The following is a 24,875-nucleotide window of genomic DNA, read 5'->3' on the forward strand; positions in this document are numbered from 1 at the left end:
AAGGTGTATTGAAAAACCAGACCTTTTTTTTCTTAAAAAAACGTTTGTCATTACCAAAAAGAGGCATCTTTAGGTAAAAATAATAAAAACCCCATGCTGCATAGATAATGCAGATAGTTCTATTGTATCTGGTCAATGGGGGAAAAAACAAGCACTTAAGGTCTTCAGCTCCAATCTTTGTTCATTTCTTATTGCTGGAATTTCATATTCATTTCTTCTTGTTGGATGACCAAACCGGATGATGGTAGAGATGGTAAGCCGGCATTTACTCAGCCCCGCCCCGCTCAGCCTCTGGAATGGACGAATTCTCAGCTGGTGGATCGGCTGCTTTTGTCTCTTTGCCATCGTGTGGTTTAGGGTTCTCTGGGCGTCTGCGTCGATAGTTGAAGTTGCAAAGACTGACGTTGAGGTAGCTGCTGACCTTGGGTCTCATCTCCTTGGTTTCTTTGTCCTCTTCATTGCCATCCTCTGTAGGCTGTCTTTGGCGAGGAGGGCCCCTGAGGAATCGTGGTCTGTAACCCTGTCCATCTTCTGTCTCACTGGTCTACCTTGCTCTCCTGCACCCTGGTTGTCAGCGCCCTCCATCACTTCTCCTTGCACAGGGGGGTTGGAATACTGTGGTCGACGCGCATAGGGTCTCCACATGTACTAAGGTGGGAACCTCCACCTGCGATAGGGCCGGTGTTGTTGGGCCTGGCCTTCAGGAGCACTTTCCGACCCCTCCTTCTTTTCCCCACTCTCACTATTCTGGTAATTTGGCTGTTAATTGCGTGGAGGACCCTTACGACGTGGGTAACATCTGTAATGGTTACGGTCTGCTGCCTATTTACTGCCTTGAACTGGAACTCCACCAGGGCCTGTAACATTTGCTGCCTCCTCACCCGTTTCTCCTTCAACAACATCAAACTCCACAGTCTCTCCATCGCCTACACTGCGAAGGTACTTCCTGGGGTTATTCTTCTTTATGGCAGTCTGGTGTACAAATACATCTTCCTTGGTGTCATTCCTATTGATGAAACCGTATCCGTTCCTTACATTGAACCATTTTCCCAAAACCTTCCTTGCGATGACCTTGCAGGCGCCGCCAATGTGAGGCCGCCCAGGCCGCTGCTGGGTCTCATGACTCGCTGCTCACGATTGCGGTGATGGTGACTGGGGCCGCGGCGGCAGTAAGGCTCTCTGGGGTCCGCTCTCCGCTCCTGCTACCGATCGACCTCTGCACTGGGTTTTCATTATTATCTCTTCACAAGGTTGGCTTCCCTGTGAGACACCTGCGGGACCCCTTCAAAAAGGGGAAGACACATAAATATGGAAGGGGAAATATGCTAGGGTATGTCTGGGGGGAGAGAGTAGGGCTTGGCATAGGTATGATCTGTGTATAAAATTGTCAAAGAATAAATAAAATAAAAGTTTAACGTGTGTGTTTGTGTGTTTGTGTGTGTGTGTGTGTGGTGCCATGGTGCACATTTTCAGGTCAGACAACTTCTGGGAGGTGTTCCCTTAAGGCCTTAAAAGAAGTTCTTGGGGTGAATAACTGAAACCTCCTACCACTACCCAGCATCAGTTTCCTTCCCATGTATGATGGTTTGTATATGCTTGGCCCAGAGAGTGGCCCTATTAGAAAGTGTGGTCTTGTAGGATAAGTGTGTCACTGTGGGCACAGGCTTAAGACCCTAATCCTAGCTGCCTGGAAGTCAGTGTTCTGCTAGCAGCCTTCAGATGAAGATGTAGAACTCTCAGCTTCTCCTGAACCATGTCTGCCTGGATCTGTCATGTTCCCACCTTGATGATACTGGACTGAACCTCTGAACCTGTAAGCCAGTCCTTAAATAATAACAGAGAATCGTCCAGCCCCCTGTCAAGTGACTACAGCCACAGCTTGAAATTTCACTACAACCTCATAAACAAAAGCAAAGCCAGAACATCTACAAGGTTGCCACAGTATTTCTGCCATATGTTGTTTATAGAAAATAGATGTTTTCTGTCCTTTGAAGCCACTAAGTTTAGAACTGTTCCTGCAGTGAGAGATGTTTTCTGTTGTCTTTACATCTATGCCATACCCCCTTGTCTCCTGTTCCATCCCCTCACTCACACTATTGAGAAATCATCTCCCATTTACTCTACCTCCAGAATTATCTACAATGTTACGAGTTGGCTTTTGTTACCTCCTCTCTCCAAATCTCTAATGATTAGCAATAGCCTAAAAGACAAAATCCTAGCGTTCTTACCTACAGAACCAATTGCAACCTTGTCCCAGTTAGTTTTATAGATGCACCCAGATGACTCAGTCATCCTATTTCAGTTCATGAAATCCAGACTACTTCCTCTTCTTTGCTCTGCACTTCCTGTGCTCTCTCCATCCCTCCACACCAACTGTTTGCAACAGCTCTCTCCCCAGAAAGACCACTTTTTAATGTAAAGGACAAATGTGACATTTTCTCTGGAGTCTTCACAGATGTCGTCCCTAGTGTAATTAGTTGTTCATTCATCTGTCTTCCGTCAGTACATTAAATATGTCAGTGGTAAAGTATTAAAGCATAATGTATTACATTGTGATATAGTTGATCGGGTATGTTTTTTACCCCTTCTATCAGACTGTGACCTTCCTCAGAAAAAGGAGCCTGGCCTCAGCAATCACTCATTCCCAGAGTGTTGGCATGCTAAATGAGACATAGTAGGAACTCAATGTTTTTGAAATCAATTAATTAAAGTCTGGATGCTCCATCCTATTCTTTTTCATTCCTTGCAATGAACTGAAAAACTTACAGGTCGTAAGGTCCTGCTTATGTTATGTATTAAGGACCTATTTATTTCATTTTGCAATTATCTTCTAAATTCATTCTTTTCTTCCTCCTCACTCCATGTTTCCTGGCCAGAATGCCAGACTACAAGAAAAAGATATAGGACTATGGTGTGAACGGGCTGCTGAAGCTGTCTAATAGTACATTAGACAGTACTTTGCTAAGCAGGTGCTGAGGGTAAGAGGTTCCTGTACCGGCAGAGAAGCAGTCAAAGAACCAGGAATGTTAACCACACAGGGGGTATCCCTTCAATCAAGGAGATAAAAATCAAACACCCAGGTTCCATCCAAAGATCTGGAAGTGGGCAGAGAGGAAGAAGGTTAAGACATTAACACTGACACTTAGGTAGACTTTATTCATCAAAGCTTTATGAATAATAAAGTGATTGTTAGTATCATAAATATTCTCTCACTCAACAGCTGTGTATTCTTTATGGGACAGGGGCTTCATGTGTTTTACACTTATGAGTGCTCTGTCTTCCTGAACTTCAGAAGAGGGAATCAGATCCCATTACAGATGTTTCTGAACCAAGATGTGGTTGCTGGGAATTGAACTCAGGACCTCTTGAAGAGCAGCCGGTGCTCTAACCTCTCCGGCCCGGGTACAATATGAAGACCCAGTGGATTCAGAGTGTACAGGGCAAACCAGGGTCGTGAGAATTTCTATTTCTCATTGCTGTTGGAGATCTTCAAGCTCCTCCTTTTAGGCTCTTTATAAAATGTTACAGGCTGTGAAGTATACTCACCTAGATGTGCTATAGAACAGTGTGACTTACCACTGTACAGTGTGATTGTATCTTGATATCTATTATCCCAAATCCCCCCTAACCTTCAGTGACCACCATTCTAACAACTTCTGTAGCCTGTGTCTGAGGCAACACAGTGTCTTGTGGGCTTGTCTAGAAACTACATATGCAATTATAGCTTAAGTTTAGTTACCTAAGACATTCAAGATTCTCCATTCCCTTAGTACACTGAAGCATGTTTTCTTTAAGAACAATCAAATAATACCTTTAAGCACACCAACAAACTTAATGTTTGGTAGTCTGAAACCACTGTGTTTGTGTTCATACATGTGTGCCTATCTATGTGCACTACATATATTATGTATTGAAAACGTGACATCATACACATTTAAGTAGGGGAAATTCCATTCTCTTCTACCTTTAACTTCAGATAGCAAACTTTGAAATGATATATGGAGGATGTCAATTGCATAGATTCAAAAGATAGATTTAATGTCTTATCTGAATGATAGGTTTCTCCTCAAGCTTACACAAATACAAACTGTAATCCAGCTGGCCTATCCACTAAGTATTCTAACTCGTGAATTTATTAATGGTCTATTGTCAGTGGTGGTAAACATGCAGAAGAAATAGCAGATCATAAAATAAACTCAAAACATACTTTTAGCCAAAATATCATACATATTTTCAAAGTTTCCTAAAAAAAATAAATAAATCATGCACTGTTGATCAATTAAGAAAATAAAAAGTGACGAACCGAAAGATTGGCTCATATAAATGACCAGTGTACTGGCTGGTTTTATGTCAACTTGACACAAGCTGGAGCTATCACAGAGAAGGAGCCTCAATTGAGGAAATGCATCCATGAGATCCAGCTGTAAGGCATTTTCTCAACTAGTGATCCGGGGGGGAGGACTCCTTGTGGGTGGAGCCATCCCTGGTCCAGCCCATTGTGGGTGGTGCCATCCCTGGGCTGGTAGACCTGGGTTCTATAAGAAAGCAGGCTGAGCAAGCCAGTGAGTAACATCCCTCCATGGCCTCTGCATCAGCTCCTACTTTCTGGCCTGACTTTCTTTGGTGATGAACAGCAATGTGGGAAGTGTAAGCTGAACAAACCCTTTCCTCCCCAACTTGCTACATGGTCATGATTGTTGCAGTAAATATTAGAAAATATCAAATGTTCATCTCTCACTCCTCAGGCCCGGTTTTAGTTAGGAGTCAAGTGCTCCTCTGCACCCACTCTGAACCGTCACCACGGCCCAACTTGTCCCCACGACTCCCTTCCCTTGGCAGTTTTCTACCACTATTTTCTGCCTCTGTCCCAGGGTATTTCTGTACCCCAAGATCCCACACAAACACAACTCTACAGCCCAATAGCTTTTCATACAGGTTTATATGTTTAACTCTCAATCCACAAACCCCCTACACAACAAGATTGCATCAAATAGACAAAGATACAAACTGCCCTTCATATAAGATGCTAGACCTGTAAAATCCTTAACGTTCATAGCTATTTAAAACCAAGTAAACCCACCTGGGTCCAGCTGGTCCTGGGGAACCTCCATGTTGCCTCAACCTCGAACCTCCATCCTCTGACCTACCTTCTTCCGACCTCTCTGGCCTCTCTACCTCCCTCACCCCGCCCAGTCACAGGCTTTCCTTTATTTTACTAATTAAAATGGGAAGGTCCAGTTGGAGTCATGTGACTAGCAAGCCCTTCTTAGGGAAATGGAATTAACATTAAAATACAAACAGCTTCAGGACAATCTACACATGATGTTTGTGCAGGAATAGAAACCCGGACTAAGACAACCAGCAAACAAGAAACAACATCCTGATCATGCAAAACAATATTCATTTATTCAATCAAAATTCCACTTGATTTTAAAACGTTTGCTTTACATAGTACTTTCTGCTTTTTATAACATTTCACCTTATCTTTCTATATATATAGACTAGAAATATAAACACATTTCTCATGATAGCTTCTTGCATTTTGCTCACAAGTCTGGGTTAAGTTTCTATGTAGGACCCCTGCTTCCAGCTATAACTGGCACTGAATTAACCACTCTCCCTCAAACAACTACAGAACAGGAAAATACAGGAAACTCCACATGTGAGGTGCTTGACAACAAGTAGCAAAAAACCATAATCCAGAAAGAAAGGAAGCACAAGAAATAAGTCCTACAATTATCTACATTCCGTGTAGACAGAACCTTTCCAGCCATTACATGAAGACATGCAGCCCAAACAGGGCCCAGAAACTTTTTATTGTAGACATTAACAAAGCATCACAAAATCTGAGACTACAAAGGATCCCACAATAGCAAAACTCATCTTAAGAAAAGCTTCTGTAGTATTGGCTTTAGAAGAGTCAAATGTATCAGTAAAGTAGCTTTCAAAAGATCTCAAAATAAATCAATGTTAAAAGCAAAGTAATCTCAACAAATGTGTCAGGATGTCTAGACATCCATGTATAGAAAAAAAGACCCAGTTTTAAATGTGACACACAATATTCAAAAAATAATTTGAGAAAGATCATGAACATATATATATGTATATATATATATGTGTGTGTGTATGTATGTATATATATGTATATATATATGTGTGTGTGTATGTATATATATATAACCATTATAATTATCTCAATTCTACAACCAAAAGACATGGGCTAGGAGTTTAAATTTAAGAACAGAATCCATCTATTCATTGTCTACCGGAAATAGACTTCTCCAACAAAATTAGGTACAGCCATAAGGAAAAGGGTAGGAAACTATATTCCAAGATGGTAAAAATTAATGCAAAGCAGATACAGTAATTCTGACATAAGACAAAATAGATATCAAACCAGAACTAACGTGTTAAAGAATGTCACATGACATTGATTATGGGATAACCTGTCACCAGTTCAGAGCATATAGGCACTATATTGGCATATCCAATTTCACAAAGCAGATAACAGAGATAAAGACTCTAATGGGCTTCCACACAACAGGAATGAGTGACATTAGTTCCCCATTCTCACCCACAGTCAAGTCAAAAATATCTGGAGTTAAATGACAGTGGACAGTAGCCAACCACTTTTCTGATTGCATTCAAGGTCTCCTCCACTAAAGGGAATTGATGTCGGCTACCACAGACCTGTTCAAAGGGCCATGTCTTGTAGGTCTTAGGCCCTAGGGGAAAAGCTATCACTGTTGTTACACTGGGCCTGTCAACTTACTTCTAAATGTCTCTATTCATACCTCTCCAGGGGTGCTGCTTCCTGCCTTGCTCAGGAGCTTTGTTTTATCGTGGTGAGTGCCAGGTACTCATTTCTGAACAGGCTCTCTACATAGGTCAGGGAAAATGTGCCAGAAAGAAAGGGACAGGGCACAGCCAGAGGACAGGGAGAAGTGCAGGCTGAAAGCCATCGGCCAGACATGACATACCACCACATCCATTAACTTGTAGCATCTGTAGTTACACATGTAACATGTAAGACCTGAACAACATTGTACATGGATAAGGGCTTGTAAGGCCCCACCCTTACATGAACGACTATCGGTACATGATGATTTCTGGGAGAGTGGGTAATTTTCCTCAGTAATGCAGCCACTCGTGAGTGCCTACATCATTCATTCGTCTATGCCAAATAAATTGGTTCTCATGCATTCTCATGCAAGCAACTCTAATTAAATTCACAAAAGAAAAAAATCATGAGAGCAGAGGGGTTGTATCTCGAAAGGAATTCAGCACGAGGGGATGGGAACAAGAGAAGATAAGGGTGAGGTAAGTACGGTCAAATACATTCCAAACATATAGATCGCCAGACAATATCGCTTAAAACCAATTGAGAATCATGGCACCTAATAGAATATCTAAATAAATATCATTGTTCTTCTTAATTGACTTTTAATGACATTATAGATCAAGTGGATGTAACAGACAACTCCAACATTTTTCCACCCAAATACTGCAAAAACGCTCTTAGCAGATTATGGAATTTTTCTAAAATAGGCCATATTTGGGGGTACAAAGAAAGACTCGACAAACATAAGAAACGTGAAATAATTTCTTGTATTCTGTCTGATCTCAGTGGAATAAAGCTCGAAATCAACAGCAAGAGAAAATATGGAACATGAATAAATTCATGAAGACCGAACAACATCCTGTTGAAGGATGAATGGGTTGTTAGAGAAATCAAGGGGGAATCAGGAAAGACCCCGGAACAGCATGAAAGCGAACCTGAGGGCAGAACATGCCACACCTGTGGGAGACCATGAACGCTGCTCTAAGAGGGAACATTACAGCCATAAGTGCCAAATGAGGAAAACACACATCTCAACTAAATAATGTGTACTCAACATCACAGAAAAACCAGAGCAAGCAGAGCTGGTAGGCAGAAGGAAGTAATGTCAGTGCACGCACTAATGAGATGAAAACAAAAGGAATGCAGGGACCAGTCAGACGCAGAATTAGTTCTTAAAAAAACTAATGAACAAGACCAACAAACCCTTAGCTAAACTTATCGAAATATAGAAAATGAGCCAAGTTGACCAAGTCTGAGACGGAAGATTAGACCTGAAAACAAATGCCAGCAAAACTCATAGGATTACCAGGGCGTGGTTTGGGAACATATACACCAATATACTGAAAATCTAGAAGAAACTGATGCATTTCTAGATGCCGGGGGCCTGCCATAATTAAATCGAGATGACACAAAGAACTTAAATACACCTGTAACAACGGATGAGACTGGAGAAGCCCCATGAAAGACGTTCTTACCTCGCTTTAGAGTTTACCTAGAAACAGAAGACAAGAGTAAAGAGAGGACATGGGGCTTGCCAAAAGGACCCCAAAAGGATATTAACATCTCAGTTAGAGGTACAGTCAACGGAGGCTCAGCCATACTGGATGCTGGAAATATGAAATATGGAACGTATATGGAGCAGTCACTGAGAGCGACCTACCTGCACTAACGTCTATCTCTTTTGCTGTGGGCATGGAAACTGAATTCTAAGCTTTGCTACGCTACCCAGACCCTGTACCCCTGAGACACATCCCCAGTCCATTCGCTGCACTTCCGACCCCCAATAGTTTAGCTGCCCGTGACTCATTAACTCCCCGAGACACCCTGCCCCTCATGCAGCGTGGAGCCAGATACAGAACTCAGAAGTGAGGTGGCTTCCGCACATAAAAGAATTGATTCTCACCGAGCTGCAGGGACCCTGAGGGACGGAACTGAACCGCGATGAGAAAACTCACTCCCGGACTGCAGTCAATCAAAACTGCTGACGTTCCTTCCTTCACTGTTATTCTAGAACTTCGTAAACTCCAGAAGCAATTTCTTCTGACTTCTTCCTCAGACACCCAAGAGTGATGTCTCATTTACTGTATTAAATATGTCACACCTAACATGAGTTTCTTCTGCCTTGACCACACTAGCTAATACAGGCAGTGTGGGAATAAAAATATGGGGGATATTCAAGAAATATTTAATACCCGGAACAGTTGCTCTGGTCAGTTGATTAAATGCAAATCTATAATAATCAACTAAAGGAAGATAAAAAAAAATAAACGTGAGCTGAGGAAGTGGTGGCACACACCTACAGTCCTAGCACTTGGGAGCTAAAATCAGGAGGACCATGCTGTGCTGCATTATAGCAAGACTCAGTCTCAAACAGGTAGATTTGGGGCTGGAGAAGTAACTCATTATGTAAGAGTATCTGCTGCTCAATCACAAGGACCTGAGTTCAAATCCCCAGCTCCACTGTAAAATATCAGGGTTGACTATAATCCCAGTTTATACAGAAGGTAGAGACCGAAGGGTCCCTAAAGTTCATCAGCTTTGTTCCAGGGTTCAGTGAGAGACGGTCTCAGGGGAATCAATTACAGAGTAATAAAGCAACACCTGACATCTTTCTATGGCATGTGTACACGCACCCACCCACACGTATGCACACACACAGATGGTAGATCTGTTCCAATTGGAGAGAAGCGTGCACAGGAAGAAAGAATTCTTTTTCAGATACGTAGAGTTTGGTGAGATGCCAGCACACCTCGATAATAACGGTACTCATCAAACAGTTTGACAGATCGTGAGTCTGCATTTCAGGAGATATCTGGGGTCCCGCAAAGTTGAAGCTTATTAAAATTTCTAAGAAAGAGTATCTAAAATGGGAATAAAGACTGAAAATACAAGTAGAGAGAAGCTAGAGAGGCAACTGAGAAATGTCCAGGAGGACATGGCAATTAAAGTAAACAGACAGTCCCGAAGAAATCAAAAAGAACATGTAGAAACCGACAACAGTGTCAAGTGGAACAGATTTGTCACAGGGTCCCAAATTATCTTCTGAATTCAACAATAATGAGATTATTAGCAGCTAAAGGAAAAGCACTCTCCAAGCAATTTGGACAAGGCTTTACTGAAGCAGGCTGACTACTAAGATTCACTGCTACAGAACATGGAAAGGAAGGCTATTAGAAAATTATATAAACATTAATGTCTATGTTATAAATTGAATAAAATTTTTATACATATACTGTTTATTCAGTGTTATTAAAGCACTATAAATACACTTGACAATGTTTCAGGATTTTTAAATATCTGAAAAAACTCAGTGTGAGTTTTGGTCTCTTTTTAAATTTTTCCATTATTTTTTATTTTATGCATATGGGTATCTGTGTACATTTATGTCTGTGTGCTGTTGCCTGCAGAGAGCAGAAAAAGGTGTTGAATCCTCTGGAACTGGAGCTACGGATGAGGATGAGACACCATGTGAAAGTTGAGAATTGGACCAGTGTCCTCTGAAGGAGCAGGCAATGCTCCTAACCACTGAGCCATCTCTACAGCCCACAATGGTTTTTTTAAAACTTTGTTATTTATACCCAAAAGAGAAGTTCTTTAATTTGTCATGCTAGTTAAGATCTTGGTATTCATTCTGATTATACTTTCCCCATATACTAATATGCAATAAAAGTTTCTATTCACCATATCCAGAAGTTAGGCAAGGTTCCCAGTTAGAGGATGGGGCCACCCACCTTTCTCAAATTTTTAACCCAAAATTGCTCCTGCCCGAAGGAAATACAGGTACAAAGAGTGAAGCAGAGACTGAAGGAAATGCCATCCAGAGACTGCCCCACCTGGGGATCCATCCCATATGCAGCCACCAAACCCAGTCAATATTGCTGATGCCAAGAAGTGCTTACTGACAGGAACCTGATATGGATGTCTCCTGAGAGGCTATACCAAAGCTTTACTGATACAGATGAGGATGCTTGCAGCTAACCATCGGACTGAGCACAAGGACACCAATGGAGGAGTTAAAAAAAAACCTGAAGCTTTCTGTCCCTCCCTGTCCCAGAGACAGTGGCATCTTCTCATGCAGTGCCAGCCTCGTCCCTTAGACAAGATGGTGAAGGTTGCTGTGAAGGGATTTGGCCATATTTGGCACCTGGTTACCAGGGCTGCCTTCTGCTCTGCATCTTGCAAAGTGGATATTGCTGCCATCAGTGACCCCTTCATTGACCTCAACTACATGGTCTACATGTTCCAGTATGACTCTACCTATGGCAAATTCAATGGCACCGTCAAGGCTGAGAATGGGAAGCTTGTCATCAACAGGAAGCCCATCACCATCTTCCAGGACTGAGATCCCACTAATATCCAATGAGGTGATGCTGGTGCTGAGTATGTCGTGGGGTCTACTGGCATCGTCACCACCATGGAGAAGGCCAGGGCTCATTTGAAGGGCGGGACCAAAAGGGTCATCATCTCTGCCCCTTCGGCCTATGCCCCCATGTTTTTGATGGGTGTGAACCATGAGAAATACAGCAGTGCATCCTGCACCACCAACTGCTTGGCCCCGCTGGATAAGGTCATTCATGACAACTTTGGCATCATGGAAGGGCTCATCACCACCACTCAGAAGACTGATGGCCCCTCTGGAAAGCTGTGGCGTGATGGTCATGGGGCAGCCCAGAATATCATCCCTGCTTCCACTGGTGCTGCCAAAGCTGTGGGTAAGGTCATCCTAGAGCTGAACGGGAAGCTCACTGGCATGGCCTTCCGTGTTTCTACTCCCAACGTATCTGTTGTGGATCTGAGGTGCCACCTGGAGAAGCCTGCCAAGTATGATGACATCAAGAAGGTGGTGAAGCAGGCAGCTGAGGACCCAGGAAAGGGCATCCTGGGCTACACTGAGGACCAGGTTGTCTCCTGCAACTTCAACAGCAACTCCCACTTTTTGGTGCCAGGGCTGGCATTGCTCTCAATGACAACTTTGTGAAGCTCATTTCCTGGTATGACAATGAATATGGCTATAGCAACAGGGTGGTGGACCTCATGGCCTACATGGCCTCCAAGGAGTAAGAAACCCTGGACCACCCACCCCCCAGCAAGGACACTGAGAGCAAGAAAGAGGCCATTAGTTGGTGAGGAATCCCCATCCCAACTCGGCCCCCAACACTGAGCATCTCCCTCACAATTTCTATCCCAGACCCCCATAATAACAGGCGGGGCCTAGGGAGCCCTCGTTACTCTCTTAAATACCATTAATAAAGTTCCGCTGCACTAAAAAGAAAAAGAAAAAAAAAAGACTAAAAGAGTTAAAGGGATTTGCAACCCCATAGGAAGAATAATAATATCAACCAACCAAATCCCCCAAAACTTCCAGGGACTAAAGCACCAACCAAAGAGCACACATGGAGGGACCCTTGGTTCCAGCCACATCTGTAGTAGAGGATGGCAGTGTCTGGCACCAATAGGAGGAGGAACCCTTGGTCCTGTGAAGTCTTGATACCCAGTGTAGGGGAATGTCAGGGTGGTGAGGTGGGGGTAGGCTGGAGGGAGGGGAGCATCCTCATAGAAGCAGGAGCGGAGGGGTGGGAGAGGGGGGAACCAGGAAAGGGAATAACATTTGAAATGCAAATACTTAAAATATCCAATAAAAAATAAAAAGCTTCTGCTCCCCGTATACTCTTAGCTGCCACGGCGGCGCCTCTGTTTTGGAAGTCAGAGAGCCTTTAATGTGCTACAGTTGCCCACCAGGCGTTTGTATTAATTGAGAATTTGTCAGTATGTTACCCCTGGCTGCACGTGGCTAAGTCACAGTGGTATTAGTAGGATTACAGTAATGCAGAATAATACGATTTTACAGCCTTTTCTATTTAACCTAACTCGTGGCTCATGGCATGCACTATTTCTTTAAAAACAGGAATTTATTTTTTTAAAAATCCTTCACTGGGCACGACAATCACAGCGCTTTTCTCTCCCTGCCCCCACCCAAAATTAGCATTTATGTCGGCAGCACCTTCTGAAAATCCCCACAGCTCTGTCTCAACAAACCAGGTTCTCGGCATGAGTTACACGCATCAAGCCACAGATGGAACAATTACAGATGAATTATATCAATCTCGGTGGCCGCATGACATATGTAAAAGGAGGAAGAGAGTAGAACTGGATGGCATAAAATAAAATAGAAAACACCAGAGCTTATTGTACATGCCAAACACAAACACCGTCCTATGGAGTTTAGGTTGTTTTACACATGGCACACACGGTGGAGCAAATGCCCATGTTCGTTTACATTTGAAGGTACAAGAAAGGTCACTCTTCTGGAATATTTCATAATGCAGCAGAAGCTCACAAAAGAATGTGTAATACGAGTTCTGTGATGAGGAGACTTACCTCCCCTGCAAGACCAAAGGCATTTATAAGAAAGAACTACGGATACCTACCAGTTGTGGTGTTCAAGAACAAATTACACAGTAAATAAAATTCCAAACATATTGGCTCAAAATAATTCAAAGAAACCTTTTGGAAATATTCTGTGTGATATAAATTCTATGAAACAGTACAGCTAATTATCATACTTCACAGGCTACAATGGCGTGCCCTTTAACCCTACCAAAGTAAAGTATTACGTGGTCTTTTTTCTTTAAAAATAAGGATTACATTTTTTTAAAGATTTATTTATTTTATGTATGAGTACACTGTAGCTCTCTTCAGACACACCAGAAGAGGGCATCAGATCCCATTACAGATGGTTGTGAGCCACCATGTGGTTGCTGGGAACTAAACTCGGGACCTCCGGAAGAGCAGTCAGTGCTCTAACCACTGAGACATCTCTTTAGCCCATGTTATGTGATTTTTATCTACAGATTCTCTTTTAGACTTGGTGTTTTTAGTTACAGACTATGCCTTGAGAAAAAGAATACAGGTCCAGCAAGAAGGTGTGGGAGGATAAATGTACACACCACCAAGTCACAGGTTCCTTGAACTTGACACTCTCTCAAGCACAGGACGTCTCCCAACCTTGCTCCCACTAGTCCAACCTTTCCTCAGATGTCAAAGTGATGTTTCTTCAGAACAACCAAATGATGCTCCCGTCTGTGCCAGTGAGCATCTTGTCAGCTTGCCACAAACCAGAGTCACCTGGGAAGAAGGAATCTCAGTGGAGAAAATCAGTCACAATTTCCCTACAAGCAAGCCTGTGGGCAATTTCCTGATTAACAGTTGATGTGGGAAGACCCAGAAACACTCTTGGGGAGATGGTCCTGCGCTGTACGAAAACGTAAGCCGAGTAAGCCAGGAATGCAAACCAAGAAGCCGCACTGGTATCCCACCCTGCTTCAGGTCCTGACACTCCTGCTTGGAGTTCCTGCCCTGACTTCCCTCTGATAGACTGAAAGCTATAAGCAGAAACAAACCCTTTCCTCCCCAGAGTGCCCTTGATAATAATGTTTATCAACATTATAGAGAGCGAAGAGGGTAGTCTCTTTTTAAATGTAATAATTTTAATGGTGTACCTATATTCAATGGCATACTGCTTGATATTAATGGTAACACTCTATTGATAAAAGGAGAAAAAATCACATACCTAAGCCATAGGACAGGAAGAAATCAAACTGGTACGAACCTCCAAGTGTCTTATCTATGGCTAGCTTTCATGGTCCATGCTACAAGGTGAGAAAAGTCAGTACCAGTCTACCCAGCTGTGAACCATGTGGATTAGCCTCGGAAGACACCCCCACTTGTGAGATACAGGATTAGCCAACCCCTTTCTGAATTTACTTAAAACCTGTTTCACAAGGTGGCATCCATGCCTGTCACTATTATATGAGCTATCCGGGTCATAGGCCCTAGAACATGGTACTGTTGTTCTGCTAAATGGGTGTGGAACTGAACTGCCCCTCAAGTTCTTGTCTTTATACACAGAAATCACATCTCCTACCTCTCATCAGAAATGCTTCTGTTTGCAGTAGATGGCAGTGAGTGCGGACACACACCACCCATCAGCATACAAATGACAAGACGCTGTGGAGTCATCTCTAAATGAGATCTCATAGAGATCGAGAAATGAGACATCTATACTACACACCCGCCCCACCCTCAAACTCAGAACCATCGCTGAAGATGGAGCAGAAATATTGCAAGAGCCAGAGACAGAATGCAAACGTCTGAAGCAAATGTCTTGGGAGCTACTCTCCGTTGTTGGCTTCTGGGGAAAGGAGAATCCATTTTCAAGAGTGTGTGGGTCCTGAGAGCTGCCCATGTTCCAGTAGATAGTCCCATATCCACGTACATCCCAGCAGCACCATGTGGATTCAGAGGGGTGTGTGGGAATTTTCTGTTTGTTTGCCTGCCTGCCTGCCTGCCTGCCTGCCTGCCTGCCTGCCTCTGCCTAGGATTAAAGTCAAACTCCACCATAGCCAGCTTCAAGTGTAGAGGCACGGGAGGGGATCTGGGAGAGGAGGGATAGAGTATATATTTGATCCAAACACATTACACACACATATGAATGTTAAACAAAACATTCTTAAAATAAATAAGTCCTAAGTCAAGGAGTAAGTCTTTCCATGGCTTATTTCCAATGGAGTAAGACCCTTAGTATACGAGGCTTTACTACTGGCTTGTCCTCTTTATCTGTGGGCCCGGTTGTTCCGTTGGTATTTCTCCAGTCCACACTCTTTGGCACGCTCACCCTCAGATGTTCACCGTGGTCTCTACCTGCTTCCCAGCGACACTGCCCTCTGCCCTCTCCCCTCATGTGAGCTGCATCCTTTTCATAACTTAGGAAAGCAAGAGCTGGAAACGAACTAAAGAAAGACCAACTAGGCAGGAGGTGATCTGGTCTCCGTTAACCTCTTTGCGACTTGGCTAACGGGGCCTTCAACGTTTTTTTTTTTTTTTTCCAAAAAATTTTATCAGGGGGGAAAACTACAAAACATTTCTCACTGTAATTTTTAGCATTTGCTTTTTCTCTGAAAAGCAAAACTCTTTATGTTACCCACTTCTCATAAAAACAAGCCTCCCTATCCCCACTAAACTCTGGTTACTTCTCCTTTATCAGCATTCTTCCAACTCTTGGATCACATATTCAAGGTCTTACTTACATTTTAAAACATGGTTTAGAAACTGAAAGGCCGTGCATTTATTAAAGAGACACCCCTTTGGTATCTTCTCACCAAAGTGAAGATTCAATTTTCTGTATTATTTCTGTTGTCATTTGAATGAATAAGTCCCTATTATTTCCCCAATGGGAGCACAATCTGCATGGAGTATTTGGGATTTTTCCGAACATATGTTAGCATTACAGCAACTGCTTTAAACAATAGACCTTTTGTACTTCATCCTCCTCTTCTTCCTTCTGGTCTCAAAATAGGTTTTAATAGCATTTTTAATTATTTGTAACGACGCTAAAGATTACTTCATTATAAAGCTTAGTCAACTGGTGAGGTGTCTGCGGCCCACAGCATTCTGTAGTGATTTACTTCCTGTCTTTTTCTTTGTTTTTTGTTTGTTTTCATTTCCCCTACCCACCTATACCCTAAACAGGGTCTTTCTGTATAACCTTGGCTGTCCTGGAACTCGAGCTGTAGACTAGGCTGGCCTCGAACTCAGAGATCCACCTGCCTCTGCCTCCCACGTTCTAGGGTTAAAGGTGTGCGCCACCACTGACTCCTTCCTGTCGTGTAACGCAGACTCTGGCACAGCCGCCCAGCATGGTCTTTGTGTGTTGGTTCCCTCTACAGTAGGTCTGCATCAGTGACCAGCAAAGTCCTCTGAGTGCTGTGTTTAGTCACCCACGGGCACGTCACGTCACCCACGGGCACAATCCCACTTACGTCTCCAAACACCATTTTATGCCTCTTCTTTTTTCCTCAGAAGTATTGGGAAATTTTGTAAAATCTGTATCTGTTTGATATGTTTAGCAAACTGCGGACACTTCCCTCAAGCTGAATGTCAGTTGCACATCATTATCCATCCTTTCCTACACGGAACTGACCACTGAATCGCAGTCCCCTTTAGTCCTTCTTGACCTTTTGAGAGATGAGATTCTGAGTGAGAATTTATCAGCAAAGTGGCTTGTGCAAAATTTGATCTCTTGAAGCTGTGGGGACAACTGTGATGAAGAGTAGTATACTCCAAATAACTGGAGGAATTAACTCATAGGTGATATGTGTGTCTTTGTGTTTGTTTTTGCACGTGTTCTGTTGTTATTACTTAGATGACTTTTAAAAAAAAAAAGAAGGAATTTCAGATTTTGCTTCATCATTGAAAAATTAAGTCAAAAGCACCCCTTGTAATTTTAAAAGGATCAGATGATATATTTATATTAACTAAAATATGGTATTATTATATTGACTAACAAATGGTAGGTACCACATAGTGATGATATCAACTATATTATTTTGTTAGCACTATTACCAATATTGGCCTCCTACTAATTTATAGGAACCGTGGTCGGTTATTTAAAGGTAAAGGAGGAACTAAAAACGAAAAAATACAAATTACTAAGTATCAGTTACACTGGGTAACTAGATGATGGAGGGAAAGCCTGATGGTTTCGAACTGTTCTTTGGATCTTACTGTGTGTCTGCATCTTTCAAGAGTTTTCCCAGGGCGCTCAGACTAACCACCACCAGGAACAGCAGAGATCCAGGGACACAGGCCAGGAACAAGGGAAAGGAAAGAACATATCACTGACAACAAGATGGCAAGAGGAAAGTGAAAGAGCATATCCCAAGGAAACCAAGACAACCTGGCAACACCAGTACCCAGCTCTCCCATCACAGCAAACAGCTGAATGCCAATCACTCCAGAAAAAGAAGACACAGACCTAAAATCCTACCTCAAGATGATGATACAGATCCTTAAAAAAGAACAGGAGGAAAAGCAAAAAGAATTAGAAGCTTTTAAAGAGGAAACAAGAAAAACACTCAAAGAGCTCAAAGAACTAGAAAAAAGCAGAACCAAAGAGATGAAAGAATTTAAAACGGAAATGGAAACAATAAAGAAAACACTAAAAGAGATAACCCTAGAGGTAGAACACCTAAAAAAGAAATCAGGAGTCACAAATGCAAGCATTTCCAATAGACTACAAGAGATGGAAGAGAGAATCTCGGGGGCCGAAGACAACATTGAAAACATCGACAAAACAGTCAAAGAAGATACAAAAACCAAAAAGCTCCTAACCCAAAATGTCCAGGAGATCCAGGACACAATGAGAAGACCAAACCTAAGAATAATAGGAATAGAGGAGGGCAAAGAATATCAACAAAGAGGCACAGTAAATATCTTCAACAAAATCATAAAAGAAAACTTCCCTACCCTTAAAAATGAGATGACCACGAGCATAAAATAAGCCTACAGAACTCCAAATAGGTTGGACCAGAAAAGAAAGTCCTCCTGACATATAATAATCAAAATACCAAGTGCCCAAAGCAAAGAAAGAATACTAAAAGAAGTAAGGGGAAAAGGTCATGTAACCTATAAAGGCAGACCAATCAGAATCACACCCAATTTCTCAACAGAGACTATGAAAGCTAGAAGAGCCTGGACAGACATCATGCAGACACTAAGAGAGCACAAGTGCCAGCCCAAGCTGCTATACCCAGCAAAACTATCAATCACTATAGATGGAGAGACTAAGATATTCCAAGACAAAACTAAATTTACACAATATCTGACCCAAACCCAGCACTACAACGAATTATAGGTGGAAAACCCAATACAATGAGGGGAACTACATCCTAATAAAAACAAGAAAACTCCTAAGCAAGAAAACAGAAAGAAGAAAGACATACAGGCACAATTCAAGCTACAAAAGAAATAATAGCAGGAAACAGCAACCACTATTCCTTGATATCTGTTAACATATATGGACTCAACTCCCCAATAAAAAGATATAGGCTATCAGACTTGATACATAAACAAAATCCAGCATTTTGCTGCATACAGGAAACTCATCTCAGAGACAAAGACAGACACTATCTCAGAATAAAAGGTTGGGGAAAAACTTCCAAGCAAACGGCTCCAAAAAGCAGGCTGGAGTGACCATTCTAATATCGAATAACGTAAATTTTCAACCAAAAGTTATCAAAAAAGATAAGGTAGGACACTTTTTACTCATTACAGGGGAAATCTGTCAGGAGGAACTCTCAATCCTTAACATATATGCTCCAAATACAAAAGCACCCACATTCACAAAAGAAATACTACTAAATCTCAAAAAATACATTTCACCCCACACAATAATAGTGGGAAACCTTAATACCCCACTCTCACCAATGGACAGATCATGGAAACAGAAACTGGATAAAAACACTGTAAAACTAGCACAGACTATGAACCAACTGGAATTAATAGATATCGACAGAACATATCATCCTGAAACAAAAGATTATACCTTCTTCTCAGCACCTCATGGCACCTTCTTGAAAATTGACTACATAATTGGTCACAAAATGAGCCTCAATCGATATAAGAAGATTGAAATATTCCCATGCATCCTTTCAGATCACCATGGTCTAAGGCTGGTCTTTAATAACAACAAAGAAAACAAAAAGCCAATATACACATGAAAACTAAACAATGCTCTATTTAACAATAGCAGGGTCAAAGAAGAAATAAAGAAAGAAATTAAGGATTTTCTAGAAATCCATGAAAATGAAAACACAACATACCCAAACCTATGGGATGCAATGAAAACAGTACTGAGAGGAAAACTCATAGCTCTGAGTGCTTCCAAAAAAAGAAAGCATACACCAGCAACCTGACTGCACAACTGAAAGTTCTAGAACAAAAGGAAGCAGATACACCCAAGAGGAGTAGATGGCAAGAAATAATCAAACTTAGGGCAGAAATAGACCAAATAGAAACAAAAAGAACCATACAAAGAATCAGTAAAACCAAGAGCCGGTTCTTGGAGAAAATTAACAAGATTGATAAACCCTTAGCCAGACTAACTAGAGGGTAAAGAGAGAGTATCCAAATTAACAATATCAGAAATGAATGTGGAGACATAATTACTGTAACTGAGGAAATTCAAAATATCATCACATCCTACTATAAAAGCCTACAAGGGTGGAAAATCTGGAGGAAATGGATGAATTCCTAGACAGATACAAGATACTAAAGTTAAACCAGGACGAGGTAAACCATCTAAATAATCCCATAACACCTAAAGAAATAGGAGCAGTCATCAAAAGCCTCCCAACCAAAAAAAGCCCAGGTCCAGACGGGTTCAGTGCAGAATTTTATCAGACATTTATTGATGACATAACACCAATACTCTCCAAACTATTCTACAAAATAGAATCAGATGGAACATTACCTAACTCATTTTTTGAGGCTACAATAACCCTCATTCCTAAACCACACAAAGACCCTACAAGGAAAGAGAACTTCAGACCAATCTCACTTATGAACATTGATGCAAAAATACTCAACAAAATCCTTGAAAACTGAATCCAAGAACACATCAAAATGATCATTCATCATGACCAAGTAGGCTTCATCCCTGGGATGCAGGGATGGTTTAATATTCGGAAATCCATCAATGTAATCCACCATATAAACAAACTCAAAGAAATAAACTACATGGTCATCTCACTAGATGCTGAGAAAGCATTTGACAAAATTCAACACCCCTTCATGTTAAAAAGTTTGGAAAGAACAGGAATCCAAACCCCATACCTAAACATAATAAAAGCAATATACAGCAAATCAACAGCCAACATCAAACTTAACGGTGGGAAACTTGAGGCAATCCCACTAAAATCAGGGACTCGACAAGGCTGCCCACTCTCCCCCTAACTATTCAACATAGTACTGGAAGTCTTGGCCGGAACAATTAGACAGCAAAAGAAAATCAAAGGGATACAAATCGGAAAGGTAGAAGTAAAAACATCACTATTTGCAGATGACATGATAGTGTACTTAAGTGACCCTACAAATTCCGCCAGAGAACTCCTACAGGTGATAAACAAGTTCAACAAAGTGGCCGGATATAAAATTAACTCAAACAAATCAGTAGCCTTCCTATACTCAAAGGACAAACATGTGGAGAAAGAAATTAGGGAAAAGATACCCTTTACAATAGTCATAAAAAGTATGAAATACCTTGGTGTGACTCTAACTAAGCAAGTGAAGGGCCTGTATGAAAAGAACTTCAAACCTCTAAAGAAGGAAATCAAGGAAGATCTCAGAAAATGGAAAGATCTCTGATGCTCATGGATTGGAAGGATCAACATTTTAAAAATGGCCATCTTACCAAAAGCAATCTACAGATTCAATTCAACTCCCATCAAAATACCAACCCAATTCTTCATTGTGTTGGAAAGAGCAATGTACAATTTCATCTGGAATAACAAAAGACCTAGAATAATGAAATCCATCCTCAACAACAAGAAAACATCTGCAGGAATCAATATCCCTGACCTCAAGCTATATTACAAGGCAATTTTGCTTTAAAAAAAAAACTGCATGGTACTGGTACAGAAATAGGCACGTGGGTCAATGAAATAGAAGATCCTGAAATGAGCCCTCATGTATATGGTCACCTGATTTTTGACAAAGGAGCTGTAAACATTCAATGGAAAAAGGACAGCCTATTCAACAAATGGTGTTGGTCCAACTGGCACACACCATGCAGAAGAATGAAAATAGACCCGTTCTTATCTCCTTGTACAAAGCTCAAGTGCAAGTGGATCAACGATCTCCACATTAAACCAGGTACACTGAAACTATTAGATGAGAAAGTAGAGAAACCTTAGAACACATAGGCACAGGAGATAATTTCCTGAACAGAACACCAATGGCTCATGCTCTAAGGTCAAAGATTGACAAATGGGACTTATTGAGATTGCAAAGTTTCTGTAAGGCTAAGGACACCGTCAGGAAAACAAAACGGCAGCCAACAGAATGGGAAAAGATCTTTTCCTAACTTACATCAGATAGAGGCCTCATATCCAAGGTATGCAAAGTACTCAAAAAACTAGACACCAAAGAATCAAACAACCCTATTTAAAAAATGGGGTACAGAGCTAAACAAAAAGTTCTCAATTGAGGAATATCGAATGGCTGAGAAACATTTAAGGAAGTTCTCAACATCCTTAGCCATCAGGGAAATGCAAATCCAAACAACCCTGAGATTCCACCTCGCACCAGTCAGATTGGCCAAGATCCAAAACTCAGATTACAGCAGATGCTCGGGATGATGTGGAGAAAGAGGAATACTTCTCCACTGTTGGTGGGGTTGTAAACTGGTACAACCACTCTGGAAATCAGTCTGGCGATTCCTCAGAAAATTGGACAGAGTACTATCTGAAGATCCAGTTATTCCACTTCTGGGCATTTACCCCAGAGACACTCCAATATACAACAAAGACACATGCACCACAATGTTCATAGCAACTCTATTTATAATAGCCAGAAGCTGTAAAGAACCCAGATGTCCTTCAGTAGATGAATGGATACAAAAATTGTGGTACATTTATACAATAGAGTACTACTCAGCTATTAGAAACAATGACTTTATGAAATTCTTAAGAAAATGGCTGCATCTAGAGAATATCATCCTGAGTGAGGTAACCCAGTTACAAAAGAACAGACATAATATGCAGTCACTGATAATTGGATACTAACTCCAGAATGCTCTGAACACCCCAGAAACAACTCACAGACTGTGTGAAGTTCAAGAAAAAAAAAAAAAGAGACAAAGGAAAGAAAAAACCATTATGCTCAATCCTTACACACCAAGAAAACTTTGACTAATTACGGGTTAGATCCTGTTTTACATGTACTTTTTGCTCATTGTAACTAGTAAGACCTTAATGCACACTATCAAACCATATACTTTTATGCAAAAATGCTTAAAATTTGTACATTTATCTTTGTTTTTTAAAATAAAGTTGTAAAAAAATAAAAATAAATGATAAGTTATTGGAAAAAAGAAGAGTTTTTCCAGGAAAATTTCAGTCTTAAAAATTCTATAACATTCAATATCTGTTCCTCAAAAAATAATAGTTCCAAGACTAAATGAAAGCTGGCATCCAAGATCACTAACTCTTAGCAACATCAAAAACACAAATTGCAGCCATGAGGCTAAATCCTGTCTTTTAAAAGTATGTGTACATGTATGTATAGGGAGAAGGAGTCACTGCATGCATGTGTTTTTAACTTAAATTCCCAAGCAAGAAGTTGTTATCAGGAAAGAACTATTGAAATGTTTATCTGTAACTCTGAGGTCCCAAAACTTCAACTTCCCCATGGACATTGTTTCTGAAAATAGCAGAGAACTTTCTTTATGAGTAGCTTCTTCTTCCGTGAATTATATGTAAGAATAAGTTTACGTAAGCAGTAAGGCATTAGCCCCTTATTAAAAACCTTCTCTAATTTCGAACTGAACACTCCCTAGAGGAAAAAAATAACCCTGTGTTTTCTAAGTAACATGATGTTTACACACCATAAGCAGAGTCAAGTGTGAAAAGGGGGATTTTGAGAGCCCAGTCTCTGCTTGTCCAGGTACTTTCACAGCCTCATTCTGGCAAACACTAACCTGGGTGCTAATTTGAAAGCTTTGTGTAGATATAATCAATGCTGCAAAATGGTCAATCTTAAAATAGCATGTCCTCAGGGTACCCATAGCATGATTGTGCAAATCAGTAACCCCTTTGAAGAAGCTGCACTCTTTTCTGGAAAAAAAAATAAATTCAAATCACGGGAAGGACTATATGGGAAAGGGACTTTCAGTGCAGAAGGGATCACGTGGCTTCAAAGACAACAAAACAGTCCCTGAGGTGACTGTTGGCAAGGAGATGGGAGCCTCAGACGTTAGGAAAGATGTAACCATTCTACAACCACCTGATCAGGGGAGGACATATCCAAACTGACGCCTTGTGAGCCCAAGAGCTCACGCACTGAAGAGTCAGGGCCAAAACTCTGAATAGATAGATGCCTGGGCTTTAGAGACAGTGTTTGCTAAAGTAGTTCAAAGGTATCACAGAACTAACACACTGAGAGGGTGATCTTTGTATTTGAATGTTAGTTGAGCTTTCTGGATTATGTGCTATTACATATCACATGATCCTTTAATCAGATGTTTATGGTTCTAACAAGAAGAGGAAGAGGAAGTGGGAGAGGAGGAGGCAGCAAAGGAAGAGGAGAAGAATGTGCTGGCTGGTTTTCTGTCAACTTGACACAAGCTGGCTCTATCACAGAGAAAGGATCCTCAATTGAGGAAATGCCTCCATGAAATGTAAGGCATTTTCTCAACTAGTGATCAAGGTGGGAGGGCCCAGCTCATTGTGGGTGGAGCCATCCCTGGGCTGGTAGACCTGGGTTCTATAAGAAAGCAGGCTGAGCAAGTCAGGGAAACAAGCCAGTAAGTACATCCCTCCATGGCCTCTGCATCACCTCCTGCTTCCTGACCTGCTTGGGTTCCAGTCCTGACTTCCTTTGGTGATGAACAGCTATGTGGAAGTGTAAGCTGAATAAACCCTTTCCTCCCCAACTTGTTTCTTGGTCATGATGCTTGTGCAGGAATAGAAACCCTGACTGAGACAAAGAATGAATGAAAAACCACCCAAGATAAAGAGCCTGGGTGTGGATGGGCTGATTCTCACTCTTCCAGAACTTTCCATCATGCTCGTTTGTCTCTTTACATTTGTGCCTGGGGAGCAAAGATAAACAAAGATGCTCACCTCCTAAGGGGCCAGGAAGTTGAAGGAGAGAAAGAGGGCAGAGCCTGGGTCCCCATACTCTCTTCTTCAGAACACACCTCAAACAAAATTTTCCACTAGGCCCCACCCCCCTCCAGGTTCACCACCACCTAGGAGTGTCACAGGCTGAGTACCAAACCCGCAGCACACTGATGCTTGCCCTGATAACAATGCTTTAAAACAAGGCTGAGGATCTTCCCTTAATGACTTCCTGTCTGCTGTAGCATCTCTGTAGCAAGATGGTTTGACATACAAATGAGTATAGTGAAGAACCAAGTATCCCCTTAAAACAAACACAGAAGTAACATTTTGACAGACTTTGGCAATTAATTTTCTGC

General features: G+C 41.6%; 1 pseudogene across 1 annotated transcript; it reads right to left on the bottom strand.

The window, feature by feature from the left end:
* Positions 1-265: 265 nt before the first annotated feature.
* Positions 266-5,111, bottom strand: LOC308429205 (Y-box-binding protein 1-like; annotated as a pseudogene). The gene is made up of 2 exons: positions 5,081-5,111; positions 266-1,127 (listed from the first exon to the last, which is right to left on the bottom strand). The product of its transcript is annotated as a Y-box-binding protein 1-like (transcript).
* Between the last annotated feature and the right edge of the window lie 19,764 nt (positions 5,112-24,875).

The sequence above is a fragment of the Micromys minutus genome (assembly GCF_963924665.1).
Source record: "Micromys minutus genome assembly, chromosome: 13".
In the NCBI taxonomy this organism is placed as follows: domain Eukaryota; kingdom Metazoa; phylum Chordata; class Mammalia; order Rodentia; family Muridae; genus Micromys; species Micromys minutus.